General features: G+C 43.4%; 1 protein-coding gene across 1 annotated transcript in view; it reads left to right on the plus strand.

Moving 5' to 3' along the window:
- LOC147732612 (contactin-associated protein-like 5) overlaps nucleotides 1–13518 on the plus strand; it is a 1641055-nt gene that overhangs the window by 416955 nt on the left and 1210582 nt on the right. The gene's annotated exons all lie outside the window — the stretch shown is intronic.

The raw sequence follows: 13518 nt of genomic DNA on the forward strand, positions 1-13518 counted from the left end.
GCAAAAAGGCGGAGGCCACCAAGGCGGAGCAAAGTGCAGCAGCACCGCCAGTGAGGGGCTCACCAAGCAGGACGAAAGGCACCCACAACCAGCTGCAGCAGAACAGGGGCAGGGAACGGGAACAAAGGGGCGAACCGCACACAGCGCCCCCAACAGACAATCGCATAGAGCAAAGCACATAACAAGTCTGACACACCAACATGATATGTGATTCGGTCTTACAACAGAACAATGCCCCAAAGAAAGGACAAAGGCATCGGCCGAAAAACGCACAAAGGAAACTTACTGCACCGTATCCCAGAGGGCCATAAGACATAGAAACATATCAGCAGTTAAAATACACACCACACCACTACACAAACATCATGGTGCAGAACAAGCACAACACGTGCGCCTCCCATGTACGTCTCACCGCTAGTACAGTGGTAGGAGAATCCTCACACCCAGCCATATACACATGGGAATCGCACTTCTCACCACCAGCCCCCTCCAGCAAAACAACCAGGATCCGGGAGGACCGCGGTTCCCGAGGGAACAGAGGTCAGACCACTCATGCCGCCAACGCCAGTCTAGCACATAAGAGAAACAGCCCCCTCCGAGCAGGATCGTCAGACTCAGGCCCATGTCAGCACGGGACAGAGTAGAGGCACATCCCAGGCAAGAAACACGCCTCCGCCGAGCCTGCAATCATCCCCGGAACTGTCATCGAAATATCCGACCTTCCGAGGGCTCGATACCATCAACACGGCATGGGCACCACACAAGGAAGGAACCGCACCACAGGGCACAGCAGAATCGCATAGGATATGTGACATTTGGCACCTGGAGTAGTAGGACACGCAGATCCTGAAAAGAAGCAAAGACTCACTAGCAAGATCCGTCAGAACTCAGAGTCTAATCGGTACTTATAGTGAAATGGAGAATGAAAACCAAACAGCTGCTCCCGGTGAGGCACGAACCCACAACCTCGGCATGGCTCAGCGCTAGTACTGCAGTAGAAGTACCGCGCGCTAACCGAGAGCGCCACTTGAGCGCACTGTACAGTACACATACATCTCAGTGACAAAAAAACAAAGCAAAGCGGGACTCACCCGGAGCGGGGGCCGGAGCAGCATGAACAAGGCCCCCACTCAGACAGCCGGCTCCGGGAAAGAAACATCCAGCGCAGCACGTCTCCCACCCGGCCAAGCTCGGGGAGACGCGCACAGCGACCCGGAAGCAACCGGGAGGCGGCGCACCAGCTGCAAAGGGCCGGAAAGAATCCGGAACACCGGCCAGGAAGAAGCCATGCCTCCCAGCAAGCCCTGCAGGCCGGGAGGCAGGCACACCAGGAACAACACCACTGCCCGCGAAGCCAGGCAGCCGGGCAGAGGGAGCAGAGAAGAACCTGCACGCCACCCCAGCCCAGCAGGAGCAGGTGCAGGCGCAGCAACAGCAACAGCATCCATCAGTCCATTCTGTCGAAGACAGAAAAAAAGAACAGGAGGTCTGCTGGGTAAGTACTGCTTATGTACTCCCGGGGGGAGGGGCAGTATTAGTGTCCCAGCATTCCTCTTGTTTTTTTTTCTGTCTGGAGATGGTTATCTCCACTTGTAAGTATGAAGGTGTCGAGGACGGAGGGACCTGGGGGTAATACATTATTAGCCTTCATAGAAGGTCTACTTTGTTTTGCAGATCTGTGGTTTTGATCAATTAGAAATTAGTGGGAGGTGAGTTGTGGTTTATTTAGACTTTGTATGGGTCTTCTTATTTCATCACTTCCAACTATATAATTTCAGTTAAGAGCATTAATCATCAATCAATCAAAAAGGACAATTCATAATCATTTTTTACAAGAAGGAATCAGTGGGCAAAGTGCTTAAGGGCCTGAATGCATACAAATCAATTTAGCAAAAGCTTATTCAAATCCATGAAAGTAGGTAACTTTCAACTTGTATCAGTCTTGTTCAATTTATCAAATAGTCACCAAAAATCAATGGACACCATATAGACGCATTATTGCACACTTAAAAAATCAAAGTAGGAAAATGCATAGTACATAAAAAGATGCCATTCATCAACTGTGTGAAATGCAACATGTTGATCGTTTTCCAACTAAATCACGCAAACGTACTGCTGACGAAATACAATTATGAATCATCTGGCAAATTTCTTCTACTTCAGTCTACATTTCCTTATAGTCAAAGTTTTTAAAAGTGGAATGATGACATTTCTCCGGGGCCCAGAATAAAGCTGGCAGAAGAATAGAAAATGCACCATATTTTGTTTTGACTCTGAATCGCACGGGCAAAATTGGAGCACAACATCACAATACACCTTGCAGGGATAGGAAACCAAAGGTGGCTATACTGAACCTACATCTGACCAAAGTAAATCTTGCCATATGATGTCGGGGGAACAATAAATAAGGTTCTATGTTGTCTGTACAGGACAATGGCAAATACTCCTGGACTTTCTTCTTACCCAGCTCTATGCGCTCATTATCTTGTTTTAACATGGATAACAAATCCCTTTTCAGCTGCTGTTTGGGTATATTTACCATTGTTTCCAAAGTACTAAAACATTCACCTCTGCCCACTCGTTCTAGCATTATCTTGATGTGCCGAAATCAGGGAATCTCTTGTGTATATTCTACGCTACGACAATCTAATATTATTGCGTGATTCAGGGCAGGCTCTTCTTTATCCCACACCGAGTGCCACAACATTATCGGGGCTATCTTTTCATATTGCGGTAGCGGCATTAAACCTTGCTCCCTGCAACTTAAGATAGATGGCAGGTTGCTAGGAACTGCCAAGAGATGTCTGCAAATTTTTTCTTCTGATCTCTGGAGGCACGTTAAGTTACCAAAGCCCCACACTCCAACCCCATAAAAAAATTACAGCACAGCTGCGGGCTTAATAGATGGTGATTAAGGAGTCTAACCGCTTGTGATCCAACTTTCTTGCAAACCTAAACAGTGCCTCCAGGTTATGATCAAAGAAACTTTTCCTAACATTCATATGGTGACTCCATGTTCCTTTCTGATCAAAAGATATACCTAGATTCGAAGTGGTTGGCACATAAAGGAATTTATCACTATTGATAAAACAGGTTTTTAGTGGGCGGGGAGTACTTCCAACAACCATAACCTAAGACTTGGTTGTATTGGTCCTTAATCTGAGATCGTGCATAAAATCATTGAATCTTCTTAAAAGTGATTGCAAACCCACCCCAGTCCTGAACATCAAGACACAATCATCAGCATAAAGTAATGCTGGCCAATGTCTGGAGCCCACCCTCGAAACAATAGCCTGCCCTTGACTGAGTGATTCTCAAGGTCATTAATATACAGGCAGAATACATATGGGGCTAACACGCATCCTTGTCGGACTCCACAGTTCATATTTATGGGAGCAGAAAGATCCCCATCTGCTCCAGATCTCACTCTGCCGGTTACATCTTGGTGCATTTGTTCGAAAAAATAAACCAGTGGTGGATCTAAACCCATGGCTAGCATTTTTTACCAGTGTTTCCTTCTTTCTTCCCAATCAAAAGCAGATGTTAAATCCATGAATCCCAAATAAAGTGATCCTTTCTATGCTAAGCCTATATTTACTTATGAGCAAGCGTAGGTTAAGACACTGTTCAACTGTACCAGGCCTCTCCTGAAGCCATATTGGATGTCAGATAGCGTCCCTCCCTCAAATACCCAGGTTTGAAGTCGGTTCAATAAGCCCCTACCAATTATCTTGCAAGTGAAATCAATCAGCGAAATTGGTCCATAGCACTTGGGATCCGCCCTGTCCCCTTTCTTAAAAATGTGTACTATTGTTACAATGGCTCAAGATTTAGGCGGGCCAACATGGGCTACACAGCTCAAGATGTTAGTTAAAACTGGAGCCATTGTTTGCTGCAAAGGAGGGGCAAATTCCAAGCTCCAGATGACACTGCGGCCGGAAGCCACAGGAAGCCACCCATGCTTCTCGCGCCAGGATGGCACGCATTTAAGACCAAAATATAAGACAAAATTAAGTTTAACAAGTTTGAATTAAGTTTAACTTAGACTAAATCCTAAAACAAAATCCTAACTTAAGACAAAATCCTAACCTTACTACTACTAAATGTCTTCTGTGAATACCAAAAGTAGAAAGTTTAGGATTTTGTCTCAGATTAGTTCTGTGAATCAGCCCTCCTGATCTTAACTGACTATCCTGCCTTGGAACATGCTGACATAATCCCTTGGATACGCAAATATAAAGTAATCCATCCAGGCCATAGCAAGGTCAGAACTCTTTATCATACACAAAACTTTAACCCCAGGGGATGTTAACATTACAAACAACTTATTTGATAAATTTGCCACTGCCCAGCATGAAACTATTGAGCTTAGTAAACCTACAGTGATGACTTATGTTATGTTAAAGTCTGTGTCTGGTATAGAACCATATCTTTTTGCACCTTTTAGCGTCCACAACAGATTTTTAATTACATGTTTCAGATTCAATCAACTACACTACCTTTTAGCATCTCCAGCTGGATTTTTTCCCCTATTCCAAATAGGCCCCTGTGGCTGTAATCTTAGATCTCCACAGGACACGCTTCACTTTGTATTATTGTGTAAACTGTTTTAAGTGCCAAGAAAACAATTCATCCGGCCTTTACTAAAGAGTTTGAAGTTTAGGCACGCTAATGTTGCTCTTTTTCACCTGCAGTTTATACTAAATCCCTATACCCTCCATGCAGTTATTTGTTTTTTTAGGGCAGCTCACAGATCTAGGCTATCAAGAATTGAATGATACCTCATTCGTTTAATCTTTGCGGTCATTGTCAGTGTGATGAGGTGGATAGCCTTAGATCCTCGAGGTTTCAGTAACTTGTACTGTCTTAATAACTTGTACTGTCTTAATAAGCTGTGCCGTTTTATTTGTTTGTATTGAGATTTACACTGCATGATTGTTTTATTGTATCTTTTATGAATGTGTTTCCATCCGAATAAATAAAGAAATTATTATAGTTATGACTGGGGCCCAGAGATCAGGATTAGCCAAGAAGAGCTCAGAGGGAACACCGTCCAGACTCGATGCTTTGATGGCAACAGTTTGTCTTAGGACTTTACTAACTTCTTCATAAGTGCATTAGTACTGCATTCAAAAGTATGCTGCATCCGTCTGACCATAGGGCAGTCTACTTGTACACCCCAGTAGGTTGGAAGTGGCACTTTTGCTTTGTACTAGGAACCAGTGCAATTGCTTGATATTTCAAGGTCTCCTTTTTTGAAGGATCAAGTGAAAAAAAAAGATTATCAGGATCAAACCTCAGTACAAAGTCCATCGGCAGTTAAAAATATCGCAATTGAATGTATGTTAGAGAGAGCCATAGGGGTGGTAAATGTCGAGATAGAATTGTCAGAGAAAAGGCTCCTTGAAACTTAGCTCTGGTCTGCCTGTTGTTCACCCTGAAGGGAGAAACCCCATGGCACACTCACCTAGGCCATTATAATCCTCTATATGTGAGTCCCCTGGCACGTTTGATATGATTGAGGGCACAGGTAAACAGGGCGTAGACCCAGCACTGAGTCCCCTAAGGAATAAGAAGGGTAGTGGTACAACCTGAGCTAAAGCAAAAACAAACTATAAAAATAGAAAGCCCCATAGGTATAGGTAAATTTCACAACAACACTCCTCGACAGATTTCGGAGAGTAGAAAACAGAATATCAACCCTTACCAGTATCTTCTTTTAGAGAACATGTACCCCATCTTCCCTCCCAGGTTTACTTTGGCGCCTTTAGTGATAAAGGCAAAGAGTTCCTCAGGGTGTTATCAGGCAGGAAGTGTGCCACTCTTCTTCTCAACTGGTCAAAACATCAAATGAAAACCCCAAGTCTCTAAATTAATCCGAGGAAATATCCTAATTTTTTGCGGACAAAATTAAAACCTTAGGCAACGAACTTAGTTCCGCCTCATACTCTCTACCCCCTGACCTGCCTCCTCTAGCCACTCTGCCCCAACAGGCTTCACCTGAGAATCAAGCACACTGGACCGACTTCACACTCGACAACGAAGAATCTGTCTCCAAAACCCTATCTACCTTAAACCCGAACAACCATTTCAACGACCCGCTCCTTCTAACTGCCTAGCTACCGTCGCCCAATCCATTATTCCTAGCTGGACTGCGATAATTAACGCCGCTCTCCGGCAGGGATCAATTCCTGACTTTCTGAAAGTTGGCGGAGTCCTCCCCATTCTGAAAAAGCTGTCTCTGGATCCAGCCTCCCCTGACAATTTCAGACCTATTTCCAACATCCCTCTCTTAGCTAAAGTGCTGGAGAAGTGTGTGCAACTGCAGCCAAGTCATCACATCAACAACTTCCACCTACTCGATGACTTCCAATCTGGATTCAGACCGGGACACAGCACTGAAACCACCATGCTCCACATCGTCAATGATGCCCTCCAAGCCCTTGACCAAGGCGAAACCTGTCTCCTTATCCTCCTAAATCTATCTTCGGCCTTCGACACGGTCAACCATGGGAAGCTACTCGAACGTCTCAAACTCAGGATGGGACTAGATGGCCTTGAATGGTTTAGATCCTTCCTCCAAAACCGATCTCAAAGATTACTAATCAACGGCAACCTGTCAGCTCACTCTTGGGTCACGGTTGGAGTCCCTCAAGGTTCAACGCTGTCCCCCACCCTCTTCAACCTTTATTTAGCACCTCTTGCCGAAGTCCTTTGCACCGCAAATATCTCCTACCATATGTACCCTGACGACACTCAGATCTACATCAAAATCTCATCTCTCAAGGACATTCTCTCCCTGAATGAAGCCCTGAAGGTGACCATCCAATGACTCTCCTCCAATCAACTCAAACTCAACACAAAGAAAATAGAAGTACTTCTAATTTCCCCTCCAAAACCCGACCCTAAGATTCAGATATGGATTAAGACCATCACAGCCTTAAATTGTCCACCGACCATTGTGGACTCGGCTAAATCACTGGGAATAACCTTGGATTGCAACTTGAACATGCGAGACCACATCAGCTCGATGGCCAAATCTGCCAGATTCCACCTGAGCTACCTATGGAAACTGAAACCCATTCCTTGAAGCTCCCGACCTGAAAATGGTAGTCCAAGCATTAGTCATTTCTAGACTGGAATATGGCTGTTCTACCATCTCCGGTCTACCCAAGATCTCCCTAGCACCCTTAAAAGCCAGCCTCAATGCTGCCGCCAGACTACTTACCGGCACAAGGAAATTTGATCACATTTCTCCATACCTGAAAGCGCTGAACTGGCTTCCTCTTGAGGCCAGAATACAGTTTAAGCTGGCATGCATCACACACAAGGCCTTATACTCAAACTCCCCTGCATTTCATGCACAGAAAATTGTGGTATCTGGAGGAATCAGAAATTCACGGTCCGCCAGATACCTCCTACACCAGCCTGCGCGCTTTCGGAAAAAAAAGTATAATCGGGCGTTCACTGGGATTGCCCAAGAATATGGAACTTCCTCCCACCCACGATCAGAAGAATCCCCTCTCTTGCACGTTTCAGAAAGGAGGCCAACTTGTTCCTTTTGGGTAAATTCCTCGTCTAAACCCTGTCCTTCAACCACCACAGAGATTCTTGCCTCCCTCCGTCGACCTTTCGCCCCACCAAGAAACCTGTGGCCTGTCTTCAGCAACTGTTATGTTAACTGTACTTTGTATCCTGACACCCCTCTTGTACTCGGCACCCCCCACCCTCCCATTTTATGGTATACTCTTGTGATTCCATGCCTCTGTACAACTCTAAGACTCTGTAAAGTGCTCTTATACCCTCAAGTCAAGTTTGCGCTCTATAAAACCCAAAAATAAATAAATACAAGTAAATAAACTTAGATGAAAAGGGCCATAAAATAAAAGCTTTAAATACCCTACTGAAGGAAGGACTTGGGACAGAAAAAAGAGCCATTGAGGGCACTGCCATTGAGAGCACTGCCCCTTCTGTCTTGCCTGTAAAGGAAAATTATAATATAACTGAGGCACAGTGGAGTTAAGCATCTCAGAATATAGAAGCAACACCAGTCATTCAGAATCCCATGGCTACCCACCTCACCCACTTAGTAACAGGCTGCACAAATAGTATACCTAAATAAAATAAAGATCAACAGGGAAAAGTAGTTGGGAGGGACCAAGTTTATGCCAAAGGCTACCCACTCCTCCCCCCTGAGTGTACACCATACATTATTGTTCTAAAGGATGTACTAGCTCTTCTAAAAGAGGGTAGTGAAGACTACCGTACCTTGCAAACAAGACAGTGCACTGTTTGACATCAAATATGGATTGGAAAGGGATCCTGGCATGAGGACTGGTACAAGTGAAGAGAACGCCTTGGCTTGGAGTTCATCCTAAAGAATCCAGTGACTGTATAATCATCAACTTTAGAAGGCCTCATATAGTTGCAAATTTATTAGAGATTTTAGAACAAAGATCCCCTGGTTTGAATATAATTAAAGCTCACCCCTTAGGTTATTTTTATAGACCAGTTAGAAACAGCAGAGTTAAAACTATGTCTAAGGATTATTTTACCAATAGTACCATCACCACATGGGAAATCCAACTGGGGGGGTCAGATGGGATTATATTGCAAGCCCCTCCTCCACTTTTTACATCTAAAAGATATGCCACTCTATTGCAGCTAGATGATCGGGAATGACAAATACAACCCCTGGTGTTGGATAGAGGGAATGAAGGTCTGAGGGCTATGGAAGTTTATGGGCAAAAAGGGAGTTATCAGGGGGCGGTGACATCTAATGGTATCTTAAATCAACATTTAATTATGTGTTTGAATGTGTCAGGTGTAAAATCCAAGTTACAAAAACCAGATTGGTTAAATATCATGAATTCTGCCCAGATAATATGACAACAGGAAACTTTGATGTAAGGATATTTTTCATGTAGGTGGCTTTATTTCCATATTAACATCTGCAACCCCCTTGTTAAACAGGCAAGCCAAAGAAGGGTTGGCAACACTAATCTCCACTCATTTTCCCATCATCGTGAATAAATCTCTTCTTATTGTCAGATGATCCATATTTCTATAGGCCAACAACATGATATTATCCTTATATTGTTAACAACTCAAGTAATGGAAATATTATGGAATTGGGAAATTAGCTAAAGTCCTCGTGGCCAAGGTGGAAAAAAACATACTTCTCTGGGTAGGATATTTTAATACAAGAAAATGTCAAATGAAACGTAGTTCTGTTTGTGGTCTCTTGGACTGTTTTGGGTTTGAACAATACAATTGTACACATGTTCCATAAGGGGATTCTTAAATGAATTTATATACAAATATAATTTAGACAGATTTAAGCCCCAGGACATAGCTTTTTGCTGTGGCTTGGCGGGAGCTTTACCGCTCCCACCAAGTCACAGCAACGCTTTGTTTCCAGTAAGCGTGTGCTGAAAAAATGTGCTTGCTTGCTGTATGCAGAGCATTTGTCTGTTTCTCTGCCTCTATCAAGCAAGCAGGGAAACAGGAATTACTTTCAGACACAGAGAGCTGCATGTTTAGCTGCTCCCTATCTCTGAAAGTATGCCAGGGAGCAGTTAAGGACTGTGGGAACCTTCAGGCTCCCCCAGCAGGCCCAAGAGAAGAGAAACATAGCCATGGTCCCTGAGGCAAAAATCAACACTTGGAGGGAGGGTACATGACCCCACCTTCCTATAAAATAAAATTAAAGGCCGGGTCCCTGGAGATGGGGTCACTGGGGCCAATTTCGGCCTGGGAAGGGAGGCCAAACAGCCCCCCTCCCCTGAGGGGGTTCTTTTATTGTCATTTGCTGCTGAGAGCAGAGATCATATTCTAAACTTTGAAAAACAAGAATAATTACATTGCCTAAAAGCCTCACCCATTTTGCCCCGCCCCATATACATAAGCCGTGTGCAACGTCTTCCTTACATTTTTCCAGGATGATGGACACTTACTTATTATCCAGTAGAAAGTGCTCCAGTGGTGTTGCTACCAAGAGGTGTTGCACAGAACACTGTCTTCTTCCTGGATAAATACACATGGCAGGATTCCTTCTCACACAATGCCCATTTCAAATAAATAAAACCTCACCAAGAAGCACTTACAAATATAAACAAAGCAGGTGCCCGAGTTGATGCTCCACTTCTGTAAAGTACTAATCGGTTATATGATTATACCACGACTTCAGTTACCACGCATGGCTTTACCACGCGAATTTTACCTCGCAAGTGGCTTTACCACGCTGGTATTTACAACGTTGCATTTGTCTACGAGTAGAAACGTCTTACCTGCACGTCTTTCTCCTCGAGCCCTTACTTCCATCCTCCTTTGAAACAAACGTCAAAACACGTACACCGAAATAAAAAAAGGACTTTTTTTGACGTATACGGGGGAGGCTCTTTCCTCTTTCTTTTAATTTTTTTTCCGTTTTTTTTGTTAAACTAATCTGCTTGGTTTTTTTTGGGGGGGAGACCCCCCAAGCCCCCCCCAGCCCCCCCAAGCTCCCCTCCGAGCCCCCCCCCCTCCCTCTGCCCCCTCATGCCCACGCTGATCGACTTCAAGGAATACCACGTCTCCCCCCTAGCCCGTGGTAAAGACGTCGTGGAAGGTACCCTGCGTGGAAGGCACCCTGCGTGGTAAGTGTCACGTGGTAAACGTGAGTAGTGGTAATGCCTTCGTGGTAAATGATGTTTCCCGTACTAATCATGCTAACGTTGTGGCATGACCAAATCAAATCAAATGTGTTTCTCTGCATTTTTACTGTGAAAAGTTATCCGTAATGCTTGATGGAGGTGTTTGCATCCTTGCTTTTTTCAAACATAAAATCACAGTCAGTGTCTGTGATGAGGGCGTTCGTTATTGTCATCTGCTGCTGAAGACCAGAAGTTGTGTTCTAAACTTTTAAAAACTAGAAGTATGCAAATTGTCTAGAAGCCCCAAACGTTTGGCCCCACCTCATATACATTAATGGTATGCAACGTCTTCCCGCCCTTTACCCAGGATGATGGACAGCTTACTAAAAGGCCCCACCAGTGTGTTTTCCACCAATTTTGGAGAGACGTTCCTCATGCCTAGGAATACGATAGCATCTCCACCAAACACAGAAGCAAAGTACAAATCTTCCAAGTGTGTTTTCTCTGCAGGTCCACTTTATAAAGTTATCTGGTGAAGTCGCTCGAGGAGCAATCACATTGGCATAGTTACAGACACATTAGGTCCCTGGGTATATTTCTTAGGCATCCTTTATGCAGCTGTAGTGTAGGAGATGCACTATACATTTGCCAACCAAATAGAACCTACAAATTAGCCAGTATAAAAAACTCCGCTTGGGTAGAGGTGTTGCACAAAATGATGGCCACTTCTTGTATATAAGCAGGGCAGGATTCATTGTGGCAGGATGCTCATTTCATAGAAATTAAACCTCAGCAAATTACAGTTAGGAAATACATTTTAAAAAACGTAGAAAATTCACTTAAACAAGCAAAGATTACAGGGATGGTATAGGGACGAAGTAGAATTAAAAAAACCTTAGAAATTTACAGACAAAACCAGAGGTTACTAGTACATTATGGTTAGGAACCAGCATTTAAAAAAACTTAGATAGAAAGAAAAGTTGCAATGAAAATTACATTGACAGTTAGAAATGTCATAGTGACTCACATCGTCTATGTTGTGATTCCATATGAATATCACAGAGACATGAGAACTACAACAATTTTTTCCTCCTCTAATGGTATTCACAAGAATATGTATAAATAGATGGTGATCCTTCTGGGATTTCTGGATGGCCACCTTTATGGCATTTCCAGCACCCTATGAATTGTGTTACCATTTGCATAGTGGAGTCTGTCTGTGAGGGACTGCTTAGAATGTGTGATATACAGCTTCAGGTATCGAAGGGAGAAGTCAGAAGTTCCCAGGGCTATTGCAAACCTCCCATGTGCTATTTTTTTGCCATTGCCACTCTTGCCAATTTCAAACCGTTAAAATAGTGGCACTTTGTAAATGCAGATATCTATGTCTTGTTTTCTCTACCAGCCTCCATCTCTGCAATTTCAAATAGTCGTAAAAATTTGAAGAAACAATTTTGACTCGTGAATGAATATTTATGCAGGATTTCAGTGAATCCCTGTAACCATCCTGTTTACACCGCACCAGTTTGAGAAATCCCTCCTGGTGCAAAAAATTTGACAGGATGGTTCAAAGATGGTGTGCAATTCAAAATGTTATGAAAAGCACTGCTGAACAACAAACTGACCAGTAATATATCTAGTGGATCATCATTTCCTTTTGACCATACAATTCATATTGACGTGGGTGTTCCATGGCACACACTCAACGTGAGAATCCAACTGAAACTGATTTATTTTTCAATAGTTGTGAGATTACACCAATGGCTAGGAAACAGTTCTGCTTCTACTGCAACTACTGCCAGGTAAGGTAACATGGTTAGTTCTAACTGACTCGGTATCTGTGAATTGCCAAAGACTCATATTCCATGTTTTATTCTCTTTACTAAAATGGGGCATCTAGAATGCTGTTTTGTACACAAGAAAGTTCTGCGCAGTTCCCAGATACCAATAACATTTATTATCATCATCACTATCATCAATGGCAGTTTTCATCAGGAGAGATACCTCATTATCAAACACTATAGGCTAGGGGAGAAAAGGCAATTATGACATTTTCATGAAATAGCAGACACTAATGCAAGTAAAGGACATTGGCAATCTCGAGGGGAGTAGTGGGGGGTGGTGGAGAGGTGATAGCATTGGACACCTAGAGAGGGTGGAGGGGAAAGATGGATCCAGATCCCCTTCCTTGACAGGTATATAAGTAATAATTGAGAATTGGAGGGCGTTCCCTTCCAGTAGTTCTAGACAGCAAGCTAAAAGATGATCTATGTAATCCTGAAAAGAACAGACTCATGAAGCTGTTTTATATCTGTCACGACAGCTCTAGTTTTCTGCGACAGCTGTTGCTTCGAATACACCTCAATAACAGTCGGTGGTATGGATTTAGGACAGACACCTTCAATCATGGGCTTGTATGGCTTAGCTCCTTTTGACTTTTGCTTTGAAGCTATATCTCTCACATCTTCCATCAGCCCAGAGGAGCATACTACTCTCACTTCATGCTGTAGGCTGTTTTGTATATTATTCCACTTCCAGTAGACCGCATCTATTGGAATGCATGAATTGCAGTGTTTCCAGCATGTGACATTGTGTTTCTGGTGAATGCAAAAGCCATCTTGGAAAGATCGTGTTCTCCACTGTCATCAACACGTTCTATGTAATAAACCCATACCTCTTAAAGTATGCTGTAAATGGTCATGTAAATGAATAATAGTATTTGTGAGGTTTAATTTTGCATCAGTAAAATCATTATTTGGTATGGAAAAATGTTACATTAAAAACTCAAAACAAAAGCTGCTATGAAAATTCTATCTTATGATAGCTACTTTCCTATATGATACGTCACATAAACATTTTGTTCAAGACGTAGTTTGTGTTTGGT

This window comes from Lissotriton vulgaris, chromosome 2_1, assembly GCF_964263255.1.
Source record: "Lissotriton vulgaris chromosome 2_1, aLisVul1.2, whole genome shotgun sequence".
Classification (NCBI taxonomy): domain Eukaryota; kingdom Metazoa; phylum Chordata; class Amphibia; order Caudata; family Salamandridae; genus Lissotriton; species Lissotriton vulgaris.